Source organism: Stegodyphus dumicola, chromosome X1 (genome assembly GCF_044657685.1).
Source record: "Stegodyphus dumicola isolate Sdum_Otavi_A_Nest chromosome X1, ASM4465768v1".
In the NCBI taxonomy this organism is placed as follows: Eukaryota; Metazoa; Arthropoda; class Arachnida; order Araneae; family Eresidae; genus Stegodyphus; species Stegodyphus dumicola.
Genome location: NC_140780.1, coordinates 4209382 through 4236724, shown reverse-complemented (window position 1 = coordinate 4236724; position 27343 = coordinate 4209382).

The following is a 27343-nucleotide window of genomic DNA, read 5'->3' as shown; positions in this document are numbered from 1 at the left end:
TTAAATTTTCTAAATAAAACGTTTTAGTACTAATTAAAAAATATAATTGGAATAAAATGGAATAAAAATAGTGTAACAATTATTTTAGTGCTTTCTTTAATAATAATTATATACCAACTACTTATGTTTCGAAAAATTGCGTAAATATCACCGTTGGCGAGCAGTAGAACCTGCGTGAACCGGCGGCAGCGTAACGGCGCTTCGATAAATGCGCGGCCCGCAAAGTGTTACGATGAGGGATGCCATCGTGGAAGACACTAAGGGAAACTAGCTGATATACACATTACACATGGGAGAAACAACGAAAACACCCAAGCAGTCAGCCCGTTCGCAAGATTCGAACCTCGGACGAAACAACCAGTGTTCTGCGGGTTTTACGTTCGGCCGTTGATGGGCTTAATGGGAAGAAGAACGGCTGGATATAGCTGACACAATAGTTACCGATTGGAGCAATTACTTGAGAAAAGTTGGTACTCTTAAGGTTCTGAACAGAACTTCCAGTTTAATCGGAAACAATACCAAAATAGTAGAAATCTACAAAACCAATTTTGCGAAACGCAAAATAAAAAGCCTGTCGAAAGCTTTCGGAGCAGTGGCTGTTTGCTGGATCGTGAAGTCAGACTTATAAATATTTTATTTTAAAATGAGCAGATAGAAGTACATCACAGAATTCCACAAAAACAAATGGCGTAACTTTGTCTGGATCGTCACCTACAAAACCGCTCTCAGCAAAAAATAACTTCGACAATTTAGCCGGGATTTTCGCCAACTTTTTGCTCTCTTTCGGCCAACGTTTAACGGTAGACGAGAAAATTTCCTAGGTACCAAAACGTCCTCCACGTTGGAAACATTTCTTCCAAACAGATATCATTTATGTGTGGAATATTCTATGCATTTGCTAAGTACAATGATAAATCATACCAAACCAGCTAACACTATAATACCATAAAACAATACAATTTCTCTTCAATACGATTACTCTATTTAATAACAGAACTATTCCGCTATTAATTGTACTACGTAGGTAAAAATTAAAAGTAATAATCTTATCATCTACACAATCATCAATACGATTAATCTATTACAATGTTTCAAAACTATGATACCATGAATCAATACAACACACAATTACTCTGATAGAAAACGATTACTCAAATTAATGACAGAACCATTCCATAATTAAATAAATCAGATAAGTAAACATTAAAAGCAATAACTTTGTCATCTAAGTACTTATTATGGTACTGATTTTACATTTACTTAAAAACAATTCAGTTTTAAGAAATGAACAGTACACAATGTGACTTGCACACTGGAAATTGAATACTATTCAATGATTCAGTAAGATGATTTTACACGATTATTCTAATACAATGATTTAATGCGAGAATTCTATGTGCTTACTAAAATAATTATTCAGTATAAATGTGAATTCTATAGTACAAGGAAACAAAGTCATCTCTCAATTATTTTATGCAATTACTCAAATAAATAATAATAAAACCGTACATGTTATTAGTCATATTAGCCAATTCAATATCAAAACAATAAGTATATCATATTATACGTATTATAGTATTAATTTTCAAATAGCAGAACAGTTAATATCTACCTACCTACCTCACATGTCCGCTCCACAGCCAAAGGAACGTTCATAGCCTAGGGAGTCCACATTATGCATAGTACAGTATGGTATATACAGCACATTAGAACAGTTTTAGATACATTTGGAATAGCCAAGAGAGTGATTTTCTGACTGCCTGACATGTCCGCTTCAAAGCCAGAGGATTGTTTAAAGCCGAGGAAGTCCACATAACGGGGCAATTCTTGGTTTTTATTTGCATTGCAGATTAAGATAGTTTACTTTACGATTTACATTAGAGACATATAAAATCAGATTTGACATAGGTCAGTGCCGAGGTCCGTAAGTTTATTAACAATTTTGTTCATCTTTCGTACTGTATGCTTGTTATTAATCATCAACCTGCTAAATGCTTGCTCATTCGTTGGCGGGATCGGCAGGTGCAAATCAGTTGTTATTGGGCAGTTAGCTACATAATGTTTGGGTGTGCCCAACTCGCAAATGCACTGTGCCGTATTTGTAATGCCAAACCTTTCAAAATATACAGGAAAAGGACCGTGTCCTGTTATATACCGTACAAGTTGAGCATGTATTATGAGGGGATCATAAGTTACTGTGGGGATAATGAGTCAGAGTTCCAGTCTTCCTGTCACAGGGATTTAATTTTTTGTGTAAGATTTTTCTTAAGCCAGGAAATTGGCCAAGGTATCGTAATTTGTTTAGCATTTATGTTCTGCGCCTCTTCTTTGGCTAGCTGATCCGCCAGTTTGTTTCCTGTTTGGCCAGCATGAGCCTTTATCTATTGCAGTTTTAGGTTTAACACGTTAAATGTGGCGCCGGTTCCCGGGGACCGGCAGTGAACCTTCCGTGTGGCCGGTGTCGGTCCCTGGGTACCGGCAGTGAACTTTCCGTGTGGCTGGCGTCGGTGCCTGGGGACTGGCACTGGAATTATCGTTTGGCTGGCGTCGGTCCGCGAGAAACAGTTAAAAAATTAAACTATTTCCCGCGGAAAAAACGTGTTAAACCTAAAGCTGCAATGGATAAAGGCCCATGCTGGCCAAACAGGAAACGAGCTGGCAGATCAGCTAGCCAAAGAAGCGGCGCAGAACATAAATGCTGAACAAATTACGATACCTTGGCCAATTTCCTGGCTAACAAAAAATCTTAAAATTTAAAGTTAAAAAATAAATATAGTCTCAATGAAATGTGATCAAATTTAGTTTTAATGAAATGTATTGAAACATTCTAAAAAAAAAATACGTCTTAGCTTTACGGCTGATCTTGCTACCGGCTGAACGGAAAGGACAGGAAATTCGGCGCCGCGCTCAACGTGTTAAATGACCGTTGTCATATTCGCAATTCGTTTCCTTTAAACCCCCCCCCCTTTTTTTTTTTTTTGTATGGAAGAACATGGAGTATACTTTCTAAGAAAATACTAAGAAATCACAAGCTTTGCTTATTTAGTAATTCTTCAAACCATTGTCTCCCAGTTAGACCTCAATAATTTAACATTAATTTTTCGATCATTCTGCACTAACAGATTAACATAAAGCAACACTTCGTTTTACATTCAGACGATAATGTTAAGGAACAAATGTCGTTGTTAGCCTATAATAAGTAAAGCCAAAGCAACTCGATGGTTATTTGCCTATGGGAGACATTTCTTCGTGGAGGAATTCCTAAGGGAACCTGTATTCATTCTTAAGGTCAGAATTTATTAAGGTTATTTAACCAGAATATTTTAGTTACATTGGGGGGGGGGTTATTCCTCAAGGGTCAATTTTAGGCCCGCTTTTTTACATCATCTATACCAACGATTTCCCTTGCTTTTCCGAGGATACAAATGTTCTCGCAGCCAGCTACGCTGATGATACAGCGATAGCCACCAAGTCTCTAAACCCAGAGTATGCCTTGTCAAGAATTCAGGCGAAAATCCCTGCTATTGAGGGTGGTGCAGTCGCTGGAAAACGTGCATTCAGCCAGAAAAGTCCAAGATTCTACTCATTCGAAATCGCAGACAGAGGAAACGGGTCAGAACTGAGGTTAAACTCTTTGGCAAAATCATCCCTACAGTTGATAAAGCTAATTACCTGGGAGTTACCCTTAACAAGAACTACAATTGGAAGGATCATATGCTTAGAGTAAGCGGAAAAGCACACGGGATCATTTTCAGGCTTTTTCCTCTCCTAAAGAATGAAAACCTCACCCTCAGACTGAAAAAGAGGATTTATGAAACTGTCATCCGACCCATTCTCACGTATGCTTCCCCAGCCTGGGCAAACTACAAAGCAAACGAAATTAGCAAACTCCAAGTGCTTCAAAATAAGGTGCTAAGAATCATCACAAAAGCTCCTTACTATGTTCGGAATAGGACTCTCCACTCCGACTTGAAAATAGATACTATTCAGGACTACCTCAGCAGAATAAACAACAACTTTTTTAATAACATTATCAATGTGAATCCCGCTAATTTCACGGACATTCTTATCTACGAAATCCTGGCTGAAGACAAAAACCTCCGCCCATTTGCCGCCCACCTCTTGAGTTCAAAAATTCTAAGTTCCAGTTTTTCTGGTTTTCAAGCAGCATCAATCGGGGTCAGTTTCTGGGAGGGTGACCTCCCACGTGACTGGCTCCGACGAATGAACAGTTAGTATTCGGGCTATCCTACACAGGTCATCCGAAGTTTCTTTCTCCGGCCCCTGCTTGGCGGATTCCATCCAAGATGTAGCAGTACAGGAGCAAAGTGCTTCTTTTTCTCTCTCCAGCACACTTCTACCTCCACGAGAGAAAATTTCTTTCAGGTTTCTACTCTGTCAGGCCCCACATGGGATCACATCAGGAACTGGCAAGAGCAGGACTTTAATTTCCTGCTGAAAGCCAGTATAACCGCAAAGTTCCAAAGTACATTGGGGGGGGGGGAAACTAGCTCGTTCGCCTGGATTCGATCCCAGGTCAAATTACCAGCATTCAGCGGCGTTACCGCTCGGCCGTTTGTGGACACCGAAAATTAGATGTATTAGTTTTAGATCTTGGACGGTTTACCAGGTATGCATTTCCTAATTCATACTCCAAAAATATTTTTTATTTCATGGTTCTTTCATATATTAATCGTTTTTCGCGAACGAGGGCTTCTTTTCTAGGACACTAGAAAGTTTCCATTTTTCAACATTCTCCTGATCACTCAAAATTCCAAATGACGCTTCCACATTGCTGCAAATTGTTAAAATATCAATTTTGGAAATGCAAGAAGTTTAAAATAACTGTTTCTCTGATGAACTAAGAAATGGGATCAGCTTAATTTTGATGTCGCCCCATTGTTTGATAAAGTGACAGCATGGACAAAATGACTTAGCAAGAATAAATGCAGTTGTAAGTAGGGAATAAATATTTCATTACTGTGAAAATTTCGAAAGTCCCTACATTACTTTTAAAGGAACTAACTAAGTAAATGTCTGCCTGAATGTACAGTTAGTCAATAAAATCTGCGTACATCAAGAAAAGCAATATCAAATCCAAATTTTAAGGTGCGAAAAGAGTAGTTTCTTAAAGTTTTATTTTTTAAATATTTAGTTTCAATAAGGGACTTTGAAATTATTTAACTGTAATATTTTCATACCTAATAATTTATGCACACTAATTTTTAAAATGTAAGTGACCAAAAATCAAAGCCTATAAAGTTTGCGTACAACGCGAAGGAGGCGGAGGATTTCTTATCTAACTTTTAAACTTCAAACTTGAAGAATGCAAAAAAGATTACACTTTCAAGGTCCTTGACTTCCGAAGCAAATTTCACGTTAATTGGAAGTTGTTATTTCTATTTTCTTTGACGAAAATGACAACCAATAAAGAAATTCCTTTAGTTACGAGACAACTAATTATCAAATTGAGAGATGAAGGTAAAACTCTTCGTTATATTGGTAAAACCATTTTCTAGTGTGCAAAGAGTTATTCAAAACTATCTTGACACTGGTAGTCTTGCTGTAAAACCAGGATGTGGGAGACCGAAGAAGCTAACGCAGAGAGAAGAAAAAAAATTTCTTTTACGAATTAAACAAAATCCTAAACTTTCTGTGCAAGCATTGCAAAAGACATTTTGTTAACTAGCAACATGGAAATTTCTCCTGAAACTATACGAAAAGTGCTGGGAAAGGCCGATTATCATGGATGCAAACCTAGGTCTAAGCTATACATTTCCCTAGACAAATAGAAAGAAACTAATTGCTTTTGCCAAAACATATTTAAACTCTTCGCAGGACTTCTAGAATTATGTAATTTGGTCAGATGAAAGTAAATTTACAATATTTAAAGTTAATAGCCATCCTATTGTATGGAGAAAACCAGGAACAGAACTGAATCTGAGAAATTGAAATCAAACTGTCAAACATGGAGCTGGCGGCGTGATGGTATGGGGGTATATGTCATCGAAAGGAGTTGGAAATTCACATTATTGATAAAGTCATGGGTAAGTATGTTTATCTGGATATTCTGAAGAAACATCTACAAGACAGTGCCCGAAATTTTAAACCTTTCTAATACCTTTATTTTCCAACAAGACAACGACCCGAAACATACAGCTAAAATTGTGAAGGAATATCTCTTTTATCACACTCTAAGACAGTTGCGTACTCCTCCACAGTCAACAGACCTCAATCCAATCGAACATTTGTGGGCAAAATTGGAGAAACGAATTCGAAAACACAATATTACTTGGCGAAATGAGCTAATTAGTAAATTGCAGGAAGAATGGGCGAAATTTACGTCGGATGACACTGAAAAACTAGTTCAGTCAATGCCCAGACGTCTGCAAGCTGTTTTGAAGAATAAAGGATACTACAAAGTATTGAAGTAATGTAAAAAACTTATATTTCGCATTTTTTTTAAGTGTACGCAGACTTATTGGAGGGAATTTCTGAGTTTTTTTGACAAAATATATTTTTCAAAAAATGTAAAAAGTATTACACTGATATTATTTACTCTTTATTTAAGCTTACAATTTTAGCTAATAGAAGAAAAAAATGGGTTGATCTTTACATTACGGTAACTTGGCGATTTTTTGGCGAACATTTGGCGACCAACTCCCTTACAGCAACCCTCTATTTTTTCCCCCCTCCGCCATTTTGTCTTCACGAAGTAAAGACATGTTTCTTTTCTTCTTATCTACTGAACACTTCTTCCAACAATCTACTAGCCGAATTACACTTATGCTAGAAATTTTATCAAACAAAACTGCTTAATCATGACAAATATTCACAGCAAAATTCGGAAAAAGTGCACAATACCATACACCTTACGCGTTTTTCAAAATAACACATACACATAAACCATGTACACGCCGACTTATTTTTACTTAAAAAAACATCCCAGAATTGCACAAAAATGGCATTGCGCACACTCTTCACTATATCCATGTACACTGCTTTTTTCTCATAAATTCGAAAAATTTCACGAAAATACATGACAATTTTCTCAATCTTTAAACCCGGTAAAAAGAACATATATGAAATTACCTGATCGCGAAAAAGTATTTACCCTTTACAAATATGAACATTTCCACATATAAAATAAATAAAATATCCAAAAACTTTTACCTCTAAATCATCTATTACATTATACACGTCACCAACGAATTCATACATGAAGCATTACAAATATTTATTATCAAATATTTAAATTATTTCCATGCACATTTATTTCAACTTAACCATACACCAAATTCCTACAAGTATAAAATTCACAAAATAACTATCATTTCATTAAAATATAATTAAATTCAAAAACACCACTTAAAATATACATGAGCACATACATTCAATTAATAAAAATTACCTTACAATCCTAATTACTTTAAACTAAATCATTGCTAATAACAATTTTCCCAATAATACCAAATTCCTTTCCACCTTACATTTCCAACAATGCATAAAAATAATTAAAAATACTAACTTACCTAATCCCCTTCAGAATCTTCATTACGTGGCGGATACACTTTTCTTCATTCTCTTTCAGAATCTTTAAAATCATACTTATCTTTCAAAGCAAGATACCAGGTAAAATAAATAACATAATAAAACATGTTTATTTCTCTCTCACACAACCTTAAAAAACATTTCTTACTATCCTTTTCAATACCACTAAATACCCATTTCGAATTCACTTTACTTACCGCCATGGGATCCAAAAATTCACAAACACTATTTCACACAACACAGAATAAAGCCAAATACAAAATTTCCAGATTTTTTCCCGATTTCCCCCCTTTTCCGATTAAAGAACCGTAATTCGTCCATTAATATCACATGACATATCCCATGATCTCTCATTTCCCCCACACAAAATAATGCGTAATCGGAACTCAGTACTACTCACATTATTACCAAAGTCCCAGGTAGTAACCTTTATCGCCTCCAAAATGTCGCCAAACTACCAGTTACCGTAATGTAAAGATCAACCAAAAAATGAAATTATTAAAATACATTTTTTCTATGCTTTAAGTGTTTTTTAATTTAAAATTTAGTCTGTACGCAGACTTTTGTGGCTAACTGTATGTATATTTCTCGCACTGTGAAAAAACGACTGTTCCTAGGGACAGCATGTTTGGAATAGCGTAGTCCTCTACACCCGAGCATCTGCACCTGGTTGTAAAACGTTAATTTTGAAACTCAACGATTTGAAAGCGAGCTGGGCCAATGATGTTCGTAACTTTCACTCGTAACTATCTATTGGGAATTCTAAAGATATGCTATTTTTAAATATTTTGTTATTTTGCTATTCAACTGAATTTATTTTTATCGCACGAGTGCGAAGAGCGGATATTTAATTAATAAATTTAACACAAAAAACGTTAGTACCCAAAACACAAAAAGTTTCGCAAGCCATATTACTAAGTACATTGACATGGTAAACTGAGAAAACACTGAAAATAGTAGAACACATGCTGCTTTTAAAATTTTTACAATTTTTCTTGTTGAATTGTAGATGGCATAAGTGTGAAGAAAATGAGACTTGATAATAAAGCTAAAATGACAAAAAGAAATGGTTTAGCTAGAGTAGATGCAGCAGCAGACTGCGAGCTTAGAAAAAACTTAAAAAACCCTTTTGGACCACAGGTAAAGTCCGAGTCCTTACAGTTTTCGTTTCATTTGTATGTTATTCTTCTTATCCAACATCCTTGTTCGTACTAACATACAATATTTCGCCCGTCTCTAAATGTATCATACGCAATAACGTAACGTGTCATTTTATTTATTCACCCACTAATTGTACTATATCTTTATAATTGTGAAACATTTCGTATACATGGCAGTATACTAAAATGAAAGCTTTTTTTTTTTTTTTTTTTCAAATATTTTTACTTCAGATATAACGCATATTCTAGGAAAAGCAATATCTTTTAGTGTTCAGTATTAAAATTTATCTGGACGCTTTAAATAATACTTAAGAACTTCTCAGTATTTTGTACTGCAAGGAATACAAAAATACATTAGTCTCGATTAGATATTCTGTCTCAATATTTTTAACTTTCTAGTAAAAATAAAACCAGAACAACTTAGGGAACTTGTTTTGAAATCAGATATTAATAAAAGTGCATAAAATAAGATAATTTTAAAAAATGCAACCATAACATTTCATTAGAAGAGGAATGTGGAGAAATAGGCTTCTCGTTTCGCTATCATACTCTATTTCAACAGTATAAATTTCCTTATTATGAATGATTTTAAAATTGAATATAATAATAGACTGTTCGTGATAAATCTGACCAATTTCATAGGCCAATAAATGAACATTTCCCTTTTTCGCACAGAAATAACCCAAACTCTGTTTCTCATTTATTGCAGTTTCCTTTTCAGATTAGCAATAACACTAATAGTTACATATAGCATCTGGCCTAAACCAAACCTGATGATGAAAGCAAAATCAAAATGCTTATCAGACCTCGAATAGTTTACATTAGATTATTTAATTGCAGTTTGGTTAGTTTGATTACGGGGCTATCTACCCCGTAATCAAACTATAATCAAACTTCTAAGGAGGGTTCCATTAATTTAAAAATAATCTTAATATTATAAAGCAAACTAAAATAATTTAATATCTTCATAACTATGCTTATTAGTATTTTCACTCTTCTCTTGTTGTATTTATATTAATTAAAGCCCTCGGAATAATGAAATAAATTTAAAAACTGCGAAATTTTAAAGCTCAGAGCAAGAAATATTTTGAATTTCAAAAGTATTTTTTCCAAACTTAACTGAATAATCGTATTAGTTAAAAATTTACGTCTATATTAAAACGCTGTTCTTGACAACTTAACAAATTATGAAGGTCGCTTTTTGTTCATAAAACATCTAAAATTTTACTTACACACTGGTAGCGTAATAGGAGGCATACTTGGAAAGAAACTGGAACGCTATTAGCAGCTAAGCTACGACATAGCATAGCTTTATGTGCTTTAAAAATAGCGAGTTTGCCAGCATTTATATACTCTTTAAATTGTAAAACATCAGATTCATACTCAGTATCGGAGAATAAATTACGAATGCTATTATTATCCAATAATTTCATTTCACTCAACATCTCCGAAAGTCCATCACAAAAAATATTCTAAAATCACCATTATTTACATCATCGGAACTATCATTAATAACGTCTGCCAACTTGATAATAAAGCGAGTAATATTTGCTCGAAAATAATAATAATAATATTTAATTTACATAATAAAGCGAAAAATATTTGCTTCTGTTTTTCCTCAAGATGCTAATGTCATCCATAGCGTTGCTTTGGAATGACATTTCAAAATGCGCAAGGAAAAATTAAAGTTCTAAACGATATAAATAAAGAAAATAAAACCATACTTGCCTTAATTCCAGATAACACAAGCGTATCTATACAAAATCCTACATCTATAAAGTTTCTGCACCAAATATTGAGTTTATATCAGTATTTTAGTTTCGTTATTACGCACTCAACTGTTCTAAACATAAACATTTCATTCTTACAATTTTGTGCTGCCAGGTTCAAAAATTAAATCAAATTCCGCGCGGAGAAAAATCGTGACTGACGTCACGAGCAACAATGTCTATCGACAGGTGGAATACCGCTGGATAATAAGTATTCTGTTTGAGGTCGCGGAAACACATTGCTTTGAAAGAACTGAATTTGTGGATTAAAATTGAAACATAAATATCTTACACTTTGCAGAATAGTAAAAGTCTGACAAACTGGAGTTGCAAATAATTTATTTCGAACAATTTTGCCACTTCTCGCTTCCAAATCACTGAGTATGCTAAACAAAAATGCTTTAAATCTAAACAAAATGCGAAATAAGTGAAACAAAAACACTCCAAATTCAAAATTCTGACTTCGAGGTGCCTGATGAGGATTGTGCAGTAATTAACATCGTTATTTAAACTTAACTACTACTTTATCTAATATTTTTAACTTACGTTTCGTTATTACTTTTCTTGTTGCTCAATGGCGACAATTATTATTGTTGTTAAAAAATATTCTTTTTCCTTTTTGCGTAATGTTTAGAACGTAAAGTTTTCGGCCATTTTTTATGTTGTTTTTGTTAGCGATGCTAATTTAAAGCTGCATTTTAACTGAATATATAGCTTTTAATTTTTTTAAATTATCGTATTCATTCATTGTAGTTCATTTGAGTGATTTAAAAGGCATCTGTACCTTTTTGTTTGCAGTTGTTCTTTACATTTTCTGACATTAGGTGTCATTACTTCTGATTCGAAACAATATTTCCGGCAGCAAAAGGATTTAAGAAAAAAGACTTGTTATATGTTGCTGAAGAAATTGGAGTGACATTGCTTCAAACGATCACAATAACATAACTGGAAGAACTGATTTTTTCAGAGTAAACAGTATTTGGATAATTCACAGTTCGTTACAGATTTTTTGATAACGACTGTTAGTGAACGGAGACAAAAAGAACTTGATGAAAAGCTAAAACAAAAAGAATACGAAGAACGGGAAAAGTTGAGGCAACATGACTTGAATTGCGCGAATCCATGCAAAATCGCCAATAGCGGATGAGTCTCAGAACTCTGTTACTTTCACTAGATCTAAAAATAAATTTAATTTTCGAAATCAGAAATTGCACAGTTTAGTGGTGACATTAAGGATTGGCTACCCTTTTGGAGTCAGTTCTAACAGATTCATAATGCTGAAGAAATTTCACCTGAAATTAAATTTCAGTGCCTTATTCAAGCTACTCAGCAATTCAGAGCAATTTCAATTGGAAGCTTGAATAGCAATTTCAGTGCTATTCAAGCTTCCAATTGTTACCACCAAATACTATCGCCCTGTATTATCTTTAAAGAATTTAAATAATGAAGAATCTTCACGCAATGTATGTATATTTCTCGCACTGTGAAAATCCGATGCTACCTAGAGCGAGCCATTACATTTTAGGTAAGGTAATCCTCCACCGGAATATATGCATTTAGAAGCCCAAAATTTGAATTTTGAATTTCCTGTCTTTAAAACTTTAATGAATTGAAGTTTATGTGACGTAAGTGCCAAGAACGTGATATCTAAAAAATAAAGCTAGCACACGAAACATTAAGAATACAAAGACACAAAAAATGTTTTGTAAGCTATCTTACCAACAAAAAACGAACACTGATATGAGGAACTCTGAAAAGTAGAAAAATGTATGCCGACACTTAACACTACATCGAGAATTTCAGTATATTCTTTCGATAATAATACAGTCTAGAAGCATAAAGATACGCTACTTTTAAATATTTTGTAATTTTGCTGTTGAATCGTATATGGCGTAAGAGCGAATAAAATGATTCTTAATAATAAAGATTGCACGAGTGACTGCAACAGCAGAATGGTAGACTGCGAACTCAACGAGAGCGTAAAAATCTTACCAAATGCTTTTGGGCAATTGCTAAAGTCCGAAATCATTCAGATTTTAATTATACTAATTGTTTAAATATTCAATTGGATTTTTGATAACACTTTTACGCTCGTCAGTCACGAAAGGAATTAGAAAAGTCTTATTATTAAACCTGAACTCAGTTTTGACTAGTATAACAGTCTCGAATCTTCTAATTTTTCCCTCCATAGCTAAACTAAGCATCACACGCTAGAAAGGTTCTACGTCATTAGGTAATTTAGTAAATATACACGTCGAACCCAATTTAAAGCAGACTCTAAGGATAAATACAATTAGAATGTAACAGAAACGAAAAAAAAAAGTCTGAAAGTTTTAAGATTTCATATTACGCCTAAAGGGGCTTTTTTTAAACATTTTTTGCGTTACCTTTATTTATTAAATATCATGTTCTTCGCAGTTAAACCATAAAATTCGATTCAATGGTGCCATAAAATTCCATAAATTCGATAATAGGGCTGTTTCTCTAAGGAAAGGAAGGTATTCGAGGAGGAAGTTTATAGGAAATAGCTTGTACTCTTGTGATACAACAGAAAAATTACGAAAACGCCCAAGCAGTCAGCTCGTTCGCTGAAATTTGAATCTAGAGCTTATCAGGTTCAATGTTTCTTCTAACTTTCTTCGGAAACATACAATGACCTGACTAGAACAGAGAGCTTACTAAAGCTATGTTCACTAATTGTAGTAAGTGGACAGGATACAGACGAAGGGTATACAAAACCCTTTATTTTTTTCTTTATATACAATGACTTCCGTACTTCGGAATACAATGACCCTCCACTCGGGGTCTAACTTAAAAGATATCAAAATAAAACTAAACTCTAATTTAACTTTAGAATAAGATTGGCCTTATAATAACAGAAAGCGTATGTAGCACAGAGACTGTGAACACTACAATACGTTTAATTTATCAAGAGGATTAAAACCTCTGGCCTGGAAGGCAAAGTAGCAACTGCGTAACTTCTAAGGTAAGCGGCCTGCTTCGAACTCACGGCTTCCTCTCTTCTGCTTGGCAAAAAGGCCACACTTAAATACTTGGCGTTCGCCAGACAACTTTGCATAAAACTCCTTCACGCTTATAATTCTGGCCGGAAGTAGAAAATAAGAAGTGATAGTAAAGATTTAAAATAAAATAAACGTTAGTAAAACTTAAGATCCTTACATACTTCCCGCCAGAGTTAATTAGTTTGAAACTGAGGTCTAAAACGACCTTGTTGAAAACTTTTAGCTCTAGAAACTAACGCGAGACCAACCTTTTACAAACATAACTTAGCTAGAAACTAGAAAATTTTAAAAGAAAGAAATTTGTTACAATAGCAGCTCCCGGAATATACAACAATCTTTTTTCTTTTTCATCTGTACTGCATCAAAACAGGAGCTTTATTCAATTCTGGTTCCTTCCAGAGATCTGGAAGGAAAACTAGTTTAATGAAATGTTACAGAATGACATTGTAAATAACATATAGAATATACTTTTCTTAACATTCTTATTTCATTCATGACTATTTTAATTATCTCTCCCCGTGCTCTCTGACATGTGTTGTAAAAACACCAAACACGAATGTGTTTCTGTCTATGTGTTCAACACTTCCTCCTATAATCAAAACACTAACGTGTTAAAATTCAACATACGAGACCTCTTAACACACCCTAATTTCAACTCTAGACCCTGAGGTACTATTCTGAAAGTGGCTAACTCTAAAGTGTAGCGTCAGAGAGCCTAACTACATCATTCAACCTTTAACACATATTCACCATGATTTAATCTTTACAGTCACACGAATAACAAATTTTTTAACATTACTTTCACTTTTACCATATCACGGTATTTCTAAACATTCAAAATAACAGTTCACATGTATACAAGAACATATCAAGATGCCGTTAATTTTACACATTTGAAAACATACATTAGTAGTACATTGTTAACTTCTATTCTTTTCAAAGCAAGTGCCAATTCTTTCTACATTGAAATAATAGTACATTTCAAAAAGTCTTTCAGACTAAAACTTCTTTCTTGTTAGAATGTTTTAAATAAAATTTATACAATAACTTTTTACAATATTTAAGTCTTTATACAACGCTATTATACATCAACTTTAGTTTTACGCGCGAGTAATTGAAAAACATAATAAGAAAATCGGTCACAACTCATTTCTCGCCCTTTTGGCGATAAAGGTAGACCTCGCATGAGGTAAAACTTCTTCAAATCTGCCACTTGCAGTAAGAATGAAAGATTAACTTAAGTTTGTAAAGTAACACAAAATTTTACTTATCTTTGTAATATTCAGACATCCTTTTCTGGGCCCAGTCTTTAAAGGTGCTGCAAACCGTAGCTTGGTTGATCCTCCTTCTTGTACGGGCTCGCCCTTCAGTGCTTTCCTCTGGAAGCTTCCGTTTTTCACCACTACGGCCACCCTTGAACATCTTCCTTCTGTCCTCTGCTTGTGGTCTTGGCCGTTTGAAGGCAGCTGGTGTTGGTGGAACCGGGAAACTTCTGTCGTGATCCTGCTTGGACCTCGTTGTTGGCCGTTCAAATTTTTCTTGTACTTTTTCCTCCGCCGCTGATGGCCCTTCCGCAGTTCGGCGACTTTTGCTGCGGAGAGTTCTGTCGGATGAGTCAATCTTCCGTTTCACAGCCGGGTTATAGTTGCCGTCCTTTCTCCCGGTCTTTTCCACATACGTCGTCCTTCTCCCTTCTTCATTCTGGGGGTGTTCGTGAACTCTGTTTTTTGGACGGTGGAACGACTTCTTTTTCTTTGTACCTTCAATTTTTCCGCGGGGCAATTTTCTTTTCACTTGCTTCTGTCTCTCATTGGCTTGCCCTTGTACTTGTCGTTTTCCCACCTCTGGAACTTGTACCTGCGGTGTCTGCCGTACCGGATCCTGCAAAAGATCTGAAAAGATTTGCATTTTATTACGGTCATAGAATGGTTTTATCTGGTCAATGTTTGCGGAACAGGTTTCGCCATTTCTTGCCTTTAATACTACAACAGCGTGAGTTATTTTTTCTATAACATATGGTCCTTCAAAGCGTGGGAAAAATTTGGCAGTTTTATCTTCTGGTGCTGAAGAAAGTGAATGCTTAATTTTTAGTACTTCATCCCCTACTTTATAAGTTACTCCCCGTCGTTTCAAATCATAATAGAGCTTCTGTTTTCTTTGTGCTACTTCCGTATTCTTCTTTGCTTCCTTAATTAGTTTTTCTATATCACCCATTTTAAATTCTGGGGCTCTTTGTTGCACATAAAATAATTTATCTAACGGTGTTATAATCTTTCTGCCTAGAAATAACTCAGCAGGAGTTTTGCCCGTTGTATCATGTTTTGCGGTCCTAAGGGCGAAAGCAAATTCATTGACATAGTTATCCCAGCTTTTATGAAAATTTTTAACATAACTACGGATAATTTTCACTATATTTCTGTTGACCCGTTCCGCTATATTTGATTGCGGCCGATACGGGACCATTTTTAAATGACGTATGCCCAGTTTTTGGCACATGTCTTCAAATATATTACTTACAAATTGAGGACCATTATCCGATATAACTTTTAGGGGCGCCCCGTATTTTAAAATATATTTATTTAAAATAGAATCGGTAACTAATTTCGCGGAGGCTCGTTTTAAGGGAACAATTTCGGTCCATTTACTAAAATGATCAACTATAACAAGGAGATAGCGACTTTTGTTTAACTGACTTTTTGGGAAAGGGCCCAATAAATCGATACCGATTATTTCATTTGGAAATTCGGATTTAATACTATTTAGAAACCCGGCCGGGCGGAAATTAATATAATTAACGGCTTGACATGTTGGGCAGGACTGGACATACGCCCTTGTTAACTTTTGCAGTTCAGGAAAGTAGACTGCCTCGCGTACGCGTTGAGTAGTTTTTCGAATACCAGCATGAGAAGCTAAAGGGCTGTCATGGAGCTCTTGCAGGATATTTAATCTAAGACTAGCTGGGATAACAGGTCGAAATTCGTTGTTGGAATTCGTAGTTTTTGTATAAAATAATAGACCATCTATTAGTTCGTAATGGGCCGCCCTATTTCTTATCGCCACAATATCTTGGTGGCTAAAATTTTCAGGATCCTTCAAATACTCATAAATACTTCCAAACTCAGGATCCTTACCCAGTTCGGTTATTACAGTTTCTCGGGAATTTATTGTACACGCTGTCAGCATTGCAACTTTTACGGTATTACCCTGTTCGTCTAATTTAATTCGTGACAGGGCATCTGCTACGATATTTTCCTTTCCGGGGGTATGCTTGATTACCAGATTATATTCTTGCAGCTTGAGTGCCCATCTTATTAACCTTGGGGATAAATTTTTTCCAGAGTACAATCTAGTTACCGCCGCATGATCAGAATATACTGTTATCGGCGCCTTTCCAAAATAGACTCGGAACTTTTGCACTGCTAACAGAACTGCAAGTGCCTCTCTCTCGGTCGCGGAATAGTTTCTTTGTGTTTGATTTAAAGTTCGGCTAAAAAATGCTACTGGCTGCTGATTTTGCGAAAGTACCGCTCCTACCGCATAATCCGAAGCATCCGCTGAAATTTCTAAATTTTCATCCTTTTCAGGAAATTTCAACACAGGGGCTTGCGTTAATGCTTGTTTTAATTTTTCGAAAGCACTATTGGCTTCGGCCGTCCACGAGAATCTTGCCTTTTTCCTTTTTAATTTTAACAATGGCTCAGCGATAGCCGCAAAATCTTTTATAAAGGACCTATAATATGAACAAAGTCCTAGAAAAGAAGAGAGCTTCTTTGCCGTGTTTGGAGTGGGATACTTTTGTACCGCGATTATTTTTGATTCATCTGTCTCGATCCCTTTTTGCGATATTTTGTAACCTAAATATTTTAATTCAGGGGCTGCAAATTTGCATTTTTCGACATTAACTTTTAGACCGGCCTCATTTAATAAAGAAAACACCTGTCTTAAATCCTGTACATGTTGGTCTAGATTATCACTAGTAATAATGATATCGTCTAAATAGATAAATGTGGACTTTCCGAGAACAGGTCTTAACACAATGTCCATGCATCGCTGAAATGTTGCTGGGGCGCCTGAAAGGCCAAACGGCATTCGCAAAAATGCATAAGTGCCAGACTTGGTTATAAAAGCAGTCTTAGGCACGTCCTCAGGCCTGATCCCTATTTGAAAATAACCATTCGTTAAGTCTAAAGTTGTCATAAATTTGGTTGATTTTATGTTCCTTAAAATTTCTTCTATAATCGGTAACGGATATACCGGATATTTCGTTATGGAATTTAATTTACGGTAATCAATAGCGAATCTCCACCTTTTTGGATGCTCCAAAGGATAATCATTATTTTTCTTACATAAAACCACCGGACTAGCATAACTACTTGAGATAGGCGTTACGATCTTTTTACGTAGCATATCGGTAATATGCCATTCTATAATTTTTTCCTTATTCTTATCATACCGGTATGGTTTTTGACGAACCGGCAATGCATCTCCGGTGTCAATACTATGGTTAGTAACCTGGGTAAATCCTGGAATATCACTAAATAAGGAAGCAAATTCACTTACCACTTGTCGGATTCTATCTTGCTCGTCATTAGGCAGGTGGTCGAGATTTACCCTTGGCGGTTCAACCTTTTCTACACGCACTGGTTTCATCGTCAGTTTAAGAGACGCTTCATTAAAATCCAGTGTAGCTTGTGCGTCTGAAAGAAAGTCTATTCCTAGTATTAAGTGTGCTTGCAAATTCTTTACTATAAAAAACATCACCTTTACTTGTTCGTCCTTGATACGGATGTACAAAGGTACTTTACCTACGCACTTACATTGTTCTCCTTGCGCCGCTAATACTGTTGTATTATCCGCATTATATATGCGGCATTTGCGAAAATACTTTCTAAAAAAGACTTCTGCCACACAGGAACACTGCGCGCCGGTATCCAGGAGTGCGGTGGCCGGGATATTATTTACCAAGACTTCAATCTTCGGAAGAGTTAAATTTTTCACCATTACTGTATTTAACTTGTAGGAAGAGGGGTTTTCGTGGCCTTCGGATTTCCGCACCCTCTCGTCAGCAGAAATCCGTTTTAGTTTAAATTATTTTTTCTTTCGGTGCTTTCCTTCTTTCTCCACTGGCCTTGAGACTTTTTTCCTGGGTTGCTATTGAACTGTCGACGTTCGCCGGCTGTTTTTGAATGCTCGGGTTTCCTTGCCCACTGATTCGCTTTTTCTCCGTAGCCATGTGCTTGAGTTTGCTGTAGTCTTGGCGTACCAAATTGGTTTCGCTGTTGATATTGGCGTCTTCTTTCGACGTCCGCCGTTCTTCTACTTTCAAACTGGATTGCTAGCTCAAATAATTTTTCCAGTGTAGTCGGATTTCTCAATTCAATAAAGTCTTGCACTTGGGGTAGTAACCTCGGCAAAATCACTTGAATTATTTCAGGATCCGGACGGTTTCCATACAAGAGCTTGAAAACGTGAATTTTTCTTAAAATAAACCTGGAGAGGTTTTCCATTCTTTGTTGATATATACTGAACAGTTCTGTTTCTAATTTCGCACGATCCCTTACAACAGGGAAGGCTTTTAGTAGGGCAGTCTTGAAATTTTCGTAGGTATAGGTGGGACTTCCTGCTTGACCCAAGAGACTTCTGCCGATACATTTGAACCAGTTAAGCGCTTGGCCCCTCAAAGCGCTGGTAGCTAAGGTAACTTTTTGAAACTCGTGCACGGGGTAGAGCATGAAGTGGTCATCCAATTTTTCCAAAAAACTGGTTACCTGTGAGTTTCCATTAAACGTTGCTTCCGGTTTCATCGAAGCGCGCATGGTCTGGACAATATACCCAAATCCTTCCAGGGCGGCAGCTGGCATTTCTGGATTCTGAGCTGTTTCTGCAGGCAGCACAGGTTCTTCTTGAAACTCGGCCATGGTTATTCTTCGTCGGGCGCCACTATCAGGTTCAATGTTTCTTCTAACTTTCTTCGGAAACATACAATGACCTGACTAGAACAGAGAGCTTACTAAAGCTATGTTCACTAATTGTAGTAAGTGGACAGGATACAGACGAAGGGTATACAAAACCCTTTATTTTTTTCTTTATATACAATGACTTCCGTACTTCGGAATACAATGACCCTCCACTCGGGGTCTAACTTAAAAGATATCAAAATAAAACTAAACTCTAATTTAACTTTAGAATAAGATTGGCCTTATAATAACAGAAAGCGTATGTAGCACAGAGACTGTGAACACTACAATACGTTTAATTTATCAAGAGGATTAAAACCTCTGGCCTGGAAGGCAAAGTAGCAACTGCGTAACTTCTAAGGTAAGCGGCCTGCTTCGAACTCACGGCTTCCTCTCTTCTGCTTGGCAAAAAGGCCACACTTAAATACTTGGCGTTCGCCAGACAACTTTGCATAAAACTCCTTCACGCTTATAATTCTGGCCGGAAGTAGAAAATAAGAAGTGATAGTAAAGATTTAAAATAAAATAAACGTTAGTAAAACTTAAGATCCTTACAAGCTAATCACCAGTGTTCAGCGGCCTTAACCACTCGTTCACTGGTAGGAGTTACTTAAAGCCGTTTAGTCAACTATTCAGTCGGCAAAGAACAGAAAAACAAATCGACGGGGGTCTGTCATTTCCTTGCTCCGCATTTGTAGGAAATTTTAAACTTCCACACAGTACACGAAATTTGAGCTATGTTTTAATGTAGTGAACACAAGTGGCACAGATATGCTACACTCCACAGATAAACATGAATTTTGCCAGGGTTGAAGATGATTTGTTACACTAATCCTGCAAGCGCTTATTTTCTGTACGTTTACTTATTTTATTTATTATTCTGGCAAAGCACAGTCCCTTAGGCTATCTGCTTAAGGGGAGCGATGCCTTCGTGGAAGACTTTCTAAGGGAAACTGGCTTGTATACACGTTACAATGGGGAAAACGACGAAAACACGCATGCAGCCAGCTCGTTACCCTAGAATCGAACCCAGGTCGGAACTACCAGTGTTCAGCCATTTTACCGCTCGGCGGCTTACTTGTTGTAGGAATATTTCATTTTAGCTACGAATTGTTACGCTATTCTTAGAATCATTTAAAAACTGCAGTTTTCACACATAGCCTGCCAGATTTTGCTTTTAAAACCATTAAAATTTTTTAAAAAAAATATGAAAAAAATAACCAGTTTTCTTACAGGATTGGAAACATTTCTTTTTGGACTCCAAGCGACCCCGTAGTGGCAGATGATCTAAGAGCAATTAATACTGATAGTTAGACCTCGTTTCAAAACCTGGCGAATGAGCTGATAGTATGTTTTTATGGGTTTTCTCGTCTGCAAGAAACAGATGCTACAAAATCTTGAAGTCCTAAGTTTTTATATTCTGCTGTGGAAATCCTTATAAAACATGGAAATCTGTCGATATGCGTAAACAGATTATATTCTGCGTTTCGATTATGCAATTACCATTATAATCAAAGTAAAATTAGCCGGTACTGGGCAAAAGCAAACTCACTTTGACCCTAAAAATGATTAAAGATTAACCATGAGTTCAGCGTTGTCAGACAGTTTTCAACTAATGTAGCAGAAGCAGAATCAAAAATTAGAAAAAAAGGTAGTACATGACATTAGACATTACGTAATTTTTGTGACGTCATAGTTATGTATGTTCACATGACCTTGACATCATCACAAATTCAGCCTCCATCGGTTTCGTAAGATATGGACTATAATTCGATTCTTAGACATTTTAATTACATATCTCAATTTTGGCGAAAATTTTAAAACAATATTACTAGTTATCCACTGTTTAGACAATAATTTTTCTTTTAATAGTTACGGTTTTTTTTTTAATTCAAAGGGGTAATTTGCTCAGAAGGACTATTAATTTCGTTTTGGCATTTTGCGTTGAAATGTCGGTTCACTTATTAGATAGTTGCCGCCAAATATTAGAGCCTTGTATTATACTTAAATTAATTAAATAATGAAGAATCTGTATAAATGTATATATGTTTCTCGCATTGCGATAAAACAACGGTACCTAGAGCCATTCAATTTTGAAAAACGTAATCTTCCACCGAATATGGGCATCTGGAAGCCCTAATTTGGAATGTGCAATTTGTTTTATTAAAGATTTCATATTTTGTAACACTTCAACGAATTTTTGATTAACGAACCGAACGATTTCAAATCGAGCAATGCACGAAGAAGAAAAGACCTTTTTATCTCCAGCTCGCGAGACTGTGTATCGGAAATTCTAAAGGTAGGCTCATTTTAAAATTAGTTTGCGATATTGCCGTTGAATTTAGTTTTATGGTTTAAGTCCAAAGAACGTGATAATTCATAATTAAATGTAACGCAAAACGGTTAATAAAAGTTCCTTTGGGCGTAATGTAAAATCTGAACTCTTTCACATTTTTTTATTTGTTTATTAGTCCAAAGGGGCTTTGACCCTTTGGACTAATGTGATGTCCGTGATGTCTCTGTCCCGTGATGTTTTTGGAAGAAATTAAGTAATGAAAAATCTACATAAATGTATGTATATTTCTTGCACTGTGAAAACACAAGGGTACCTAGAGGCATCCAATTTTGAATAAAGTACGTTTCCACCCGAACATGGGCATGTAGAAGCCTAAATTTGGAATTTGTTTTATGATCGATTTCATATTTTGTAAAACTTTAACGAATTTTTGATTTAACAAACTCAAGCTTTCCAAAGCGAGTCATGGCACAGAAAAAACATTTTTATCTCCAGCGCGCGAGACTGTGTATCGGAAATTCTAAAGGTAGGCTCAATTTAAAAGTATTTTGAGATATTGCTCTTGAACTAAATTTTAAAGTGCGAAGAACGTAATATTTAATAAATAAAGGTAACAAACAAAATGTAAAAAGAAAGCCCCTTCGGACGTAATTTAAAATCTGAAACCTTTCAGATTTTTTTAATAGTATTTTCATATTAATTTTTTTTTATAATTAATTTGTTCATATCACTGTTAAGCGCTTTCTCGCCTTTGGATTTTTAGCGTATTTGTGCTAAGTTATTTGAGTTAGCAGTTCATTTTCCTGGTTATCATGGCAAAAAATCAGTCGCCAACACGTTTGTTACCCTACTGCAGTGGTTTGAGGCTAATCACAAACTACGAAATTGAATTTTAATTTTTATACATTCCACGAAAGGTAAATAACATACAGTTTTGCAATTCGGAACAGGGGACAAGAGACGGGAAAATACCACATGTTTTATAAGTTCTGTAAACGAAGTAAGAGAATTCTAAATATAGTCAACAGAACATGAACCATGAACACCGGTAGTTGGGTTCGAGGCTCGAATCCAGCGAACGAGCTGGCAACACCGAGCACCGAAGGGAGTTGTGTGTTAGACGCCTATTGTGTTGGTGCGAGATTTCTGTTACTATTCAAGAAAGATGAACTTTGCAAAGTTAGGACTTTATTTTTCATTGATGAATTTTTCTTTTGTCTACTTATTTAACTAAAATTTTTACTTTTACTTTTTATTTTTACTATTTCGTATCGTGTGTTTTAAAATCAAAGTTCGTGGTAACACCAAGTACTTACTCTCACTCATTAGCCCTAGTGAGCTACATGACTTCATTTTCGCCTTTTACAATTTCCTATCCATTTAATGATTTTATCGCAAGTTTAGAAGATTTTCAAGTGTTTCAAAAGACATAGGACTCTTAAATTCACAGATAGATGTTGCTTTTACTATGTTCAAACTTTATTTATTTCCAAAAACTAGAAAAAACTTAATTTTTCGAACTCTGACTCCTAGAACCATCTAAATGCCGGACGCTGATCACGTGTTTCTGCTCTTCTTGATTCACCCAGGAGCTTAGACTTTCATTTCACTTCTCGCCACCATTTATATAATCACCCATGCTATGCCATGATATACAATTTAGCAAAACTTATTTTATGAGTTCTCTCATTTATTGATCTCGCCTTCGGGCGTGGTGTATTTTTAAATACACCTCTTAAATTTTTAACTTTATGGCCTATGGTAAAAGGATAATATACTGGTAAGAGCTCCTAGTAGCTAAAGCCAGCAGTAAAGATATGATCCAAGATCCAAAGAGATTTCTGTACTCTGCTGGGTAGAGTGGTTTTTATGATACACTAGCGCAGTTTCTCGGCGGAAGCCGCCGAAGATTTCCCGACTCTGTCCCGTGATGTTTTTGGAACTTCGGCCTCAGCCTTGATGGATAACTCAGATTTGAATCAGTATTTAGCGCCCGTCACTTCTAACGGACGGACATGGACGTTCTCTGGGTTACGAACATTCAACTCAAGATTTGTGAACGTGGAGATTTGTGCGTGTGAAGAAGACTTTCATTTATTGAAGATTAAACGTGTTGCACGCACCAAGAATGAACTGCGGAACAATGGGTTACTGGCATTTCTACTGATGATTATATGTCTGCAGTCCGATTGCTAACCAGCAGATTGAGGTTTCAGAAGGTAAGTGAAAATTCTACCTGACATTCTTCAAATTTTGTTAAAGGTAATGACAAATGTAATGATGGTATCGCCAACGTAGGCCGATCCAAATTCCATGGTTTTAGGTAATAGTGATTCTAAAAGTAAAAGAAATGGTTGTACTAGTAAATCTGAAATATCTCGCAATGATAAAAAAAAAAAGAAAAACCCTAATAAAACTGCTTGGGCATTTAAAGTCTAGAAGTAACCTTGATTTACCGAATAGATATAATGCTGTCGACAATGTTATTAGTTCTCTTATTCTTGGAAATAATCCTGTGTCTAGTAATAGTGATCTAAGTTTAAACGTTAATAATTCTACTGATAACAATGTTGTTCATAACTGTAATACTGATGAGGATTCAAATGATAATGTTAACGGTAATGTGCAGCAGAAGGCTATCCGCAATTATGATTAGGCCAGTCGGAAATGTAAAATTTACTTATTCTCTTAAAGATCTTGCAGCTAAATGACTAGACGCTGAATTTTTATGCCAATTAAGCGACGAATTCCTTAAAGTGCTAGCTCGCTCGGACCATGATCATAAAATCGTCAGTAGGTACTTTTCGGAAATATTTCGCTTTGTTACCGTAGCTACGCATGAAAGACTAGTAAAAACCTTATGAAGAGACTTGTCCTCAAATACTGACGCGGTTGAAATTAAGTGCAGGTGAATTGTAAACACCATACAGTTTGCTATGAACTTCAGCTTCTTTCAGGTATTCCGTTTGAAGACATAATAGAGAATTTAGTGAGAATCTTGGTTCAGGAAGCTGTCTTGACTTCCGTTTGCCAAACATAATTTAGTGAAATGAAAACTTCCACACATATAGTATATGCAGCTTTTTTATGCAACTTTAAAAATGTTCTTCCTTACTGTTTCTTTTGCCAAGTTTTTCTACCGACCCAATATAACCCTATAATTTTATTATTAGAAAACGAGTTGTTACTGTAATACAAGACTGTTGTTCTTTGTTTACTTTGCGAGATTTTGGTCATGAAAATACATCCGCTGAATCTTCGGATTATGGTATTTTTTGACGAAAATTTGACGACCAACCCTGCTACAGCAACTTGTTAGTTTTTTTTGATTTTTTTTGGACGCCATTTTGTTTTTTTTTTTGTTTTTACTCAACATTTTTTCCAACAATCTGCTAGCCGAATTACGCTTTTGCTAGAACTTTTATGGAACAAAAGTGCTTAATCATGACGAAGATTAGGTGCGAAATTGCTTTTAAGTGCTTATTAGCTAAAATCACGATCGGAAGTTTCCGGAAAGTAGTGGAACAAAAGCGCACAGAAATTTGTTTTTACAGAGCAAATTTATATATGAAACATGTAAATAATTTTTCTCATAAAATAGAAAAATTTGCAGGAAAATTTTGTGAATCTTTGAAGTCGGTAAAAAGGACATGTATGAAATTACCTGATCGCTAAAAAGTATGTATACTATGCAAGCTTTTATATCTTCAGCTTGCATATATCCTTTCCAAGGATGGACATTTGCACGTATAAAATAAATAAAATATGCAAGAAACCACATTAATTTTCTTTTCCCTCTAAATTATCTATTATAAAAGTCGCCACAAAATAATCTGTGACTGGAACTGTGTACTTCTCAGTTTTTTGCTAAAGTCCTAGCTAGTAACCTTTATCGCCTTACTAAAATGTCGCCAAACTACCTGTTACCATATTCCAAAGATTAGCCATAGAGCCTTTTCTATAAATAGGACATTGCACTCCTGCATATAAATGAAGGATGATGTGGTTTCCCTTTCCAATAAAGACTAATTTGTCTTTCAGTTTCTGCTTTAGGTGACTACCACGTATAATAGTCAAATGATAATCCATTGGGTAAAATCCTAGTATACGGTGCAGCCTTGGCGTGATTTTGAAAATTATCGCCAACACCAAAAATGACCCAAACAACGTCTATGTACTATACACTATATACATACCCAAACAACGTCTATGTATATACTATACACTATATATTAAGTATATACTATGTATAACTATATATATTCTTTGAATGACCCGTTTACTACTCATCGTATATGTCCCGTTTTTATTGCTCATCATAAAGTCGCCAAAAGTAGCCAAATCCCGTGTGCACCGGATACTAGGATTAAACCATCCATTGTCATACCTATTAATTTTAGACTTGAATCTTATTTAACGCATAGTTTTTATTGTTTAAAACTTAAGATTCGACTCAATCTTTAATTTCTAATAAACTCAAAATCTGTTAAAATTCGGTTTCCTGGTGCAATCAACTTGATTGCAAAAATGTAACGCACTACACAAACGTTAAGAAAACAACATCTTAGCAGGAGCTGCACTTCTCCAGGTGCAAGTTCTGATTTTATGTAATGGATACAAAATCGGCCCCTCTCGGGTACGCGGGAACAAGACCATTTTATAGCCGTTTATAAATCAAGCACTACAGAAATAAAGCTGTAGAACTTATAGAAAAACATAATTTGAAAATAAATTGGGTTAAAGGTTATATAGGAGTGTTGGGAATGAAGCTACAGACAACACTGAGAAGGAAGCAACTAAGAGCGAAAACATAGATATTTGTTTCACCTTCTCAATAGAATACGTGAAAACATTATTGGAAAAAGAAATGATGAAAAAATAGCAAGACGATTGAATAATGATAACACTGGAAGAAAATTATTTCAGATTTTTTCTCAAGTTAAGACAAAAAAGCTCTCTAGTGACAAAAGAATAAATCAAGCACTGACAGGTCACGGACAAACTAAAATGTAATTGTGAAGCAAAAAGTGCAGACTTAATACACTATTTCTGTGAATGCAAACAGACAATCTCTATTAGAGAGGAATATTTTTTAAATACTTCAAAAATATATAAAGTATTTATAGAGAAGGATGGTTCGGTAAAAGCATCGAAACTAGTCCTGTGAAAATTTGAAAAATTAAAGCTGATTTTTGTTGTTTGACTTCAAAATCAATACTTGTTCGGTGTGTTCGGTAATCTTAATTATAATTTATTTACCCGGGTTAGAAATTATAAAAATTGTAAACAATCTAATTGGATATGAATATTTTGAAGTAGATTATGTAGTAAATTTCTAAAATTGTAACTAAGTTGACTCGTATATTTGTGATTATTTATGTAATTTAGTTAGAAAAATTGTATAATAAGCAATAATGTGTTTCGTAATTGTGAATTTATGTTATAAGTCATGTCAAATTGGTTAACTTCAGTTTAGTTTTATGTTTATAGCCGTAGACTTTGGCTTTCTTCCAGAGTAACTGGAAGAAAGCCAAAGTCTCATAGAGCCTTTACGCCTGCTTTGGACAGAATCTAGCTCCTGATACTG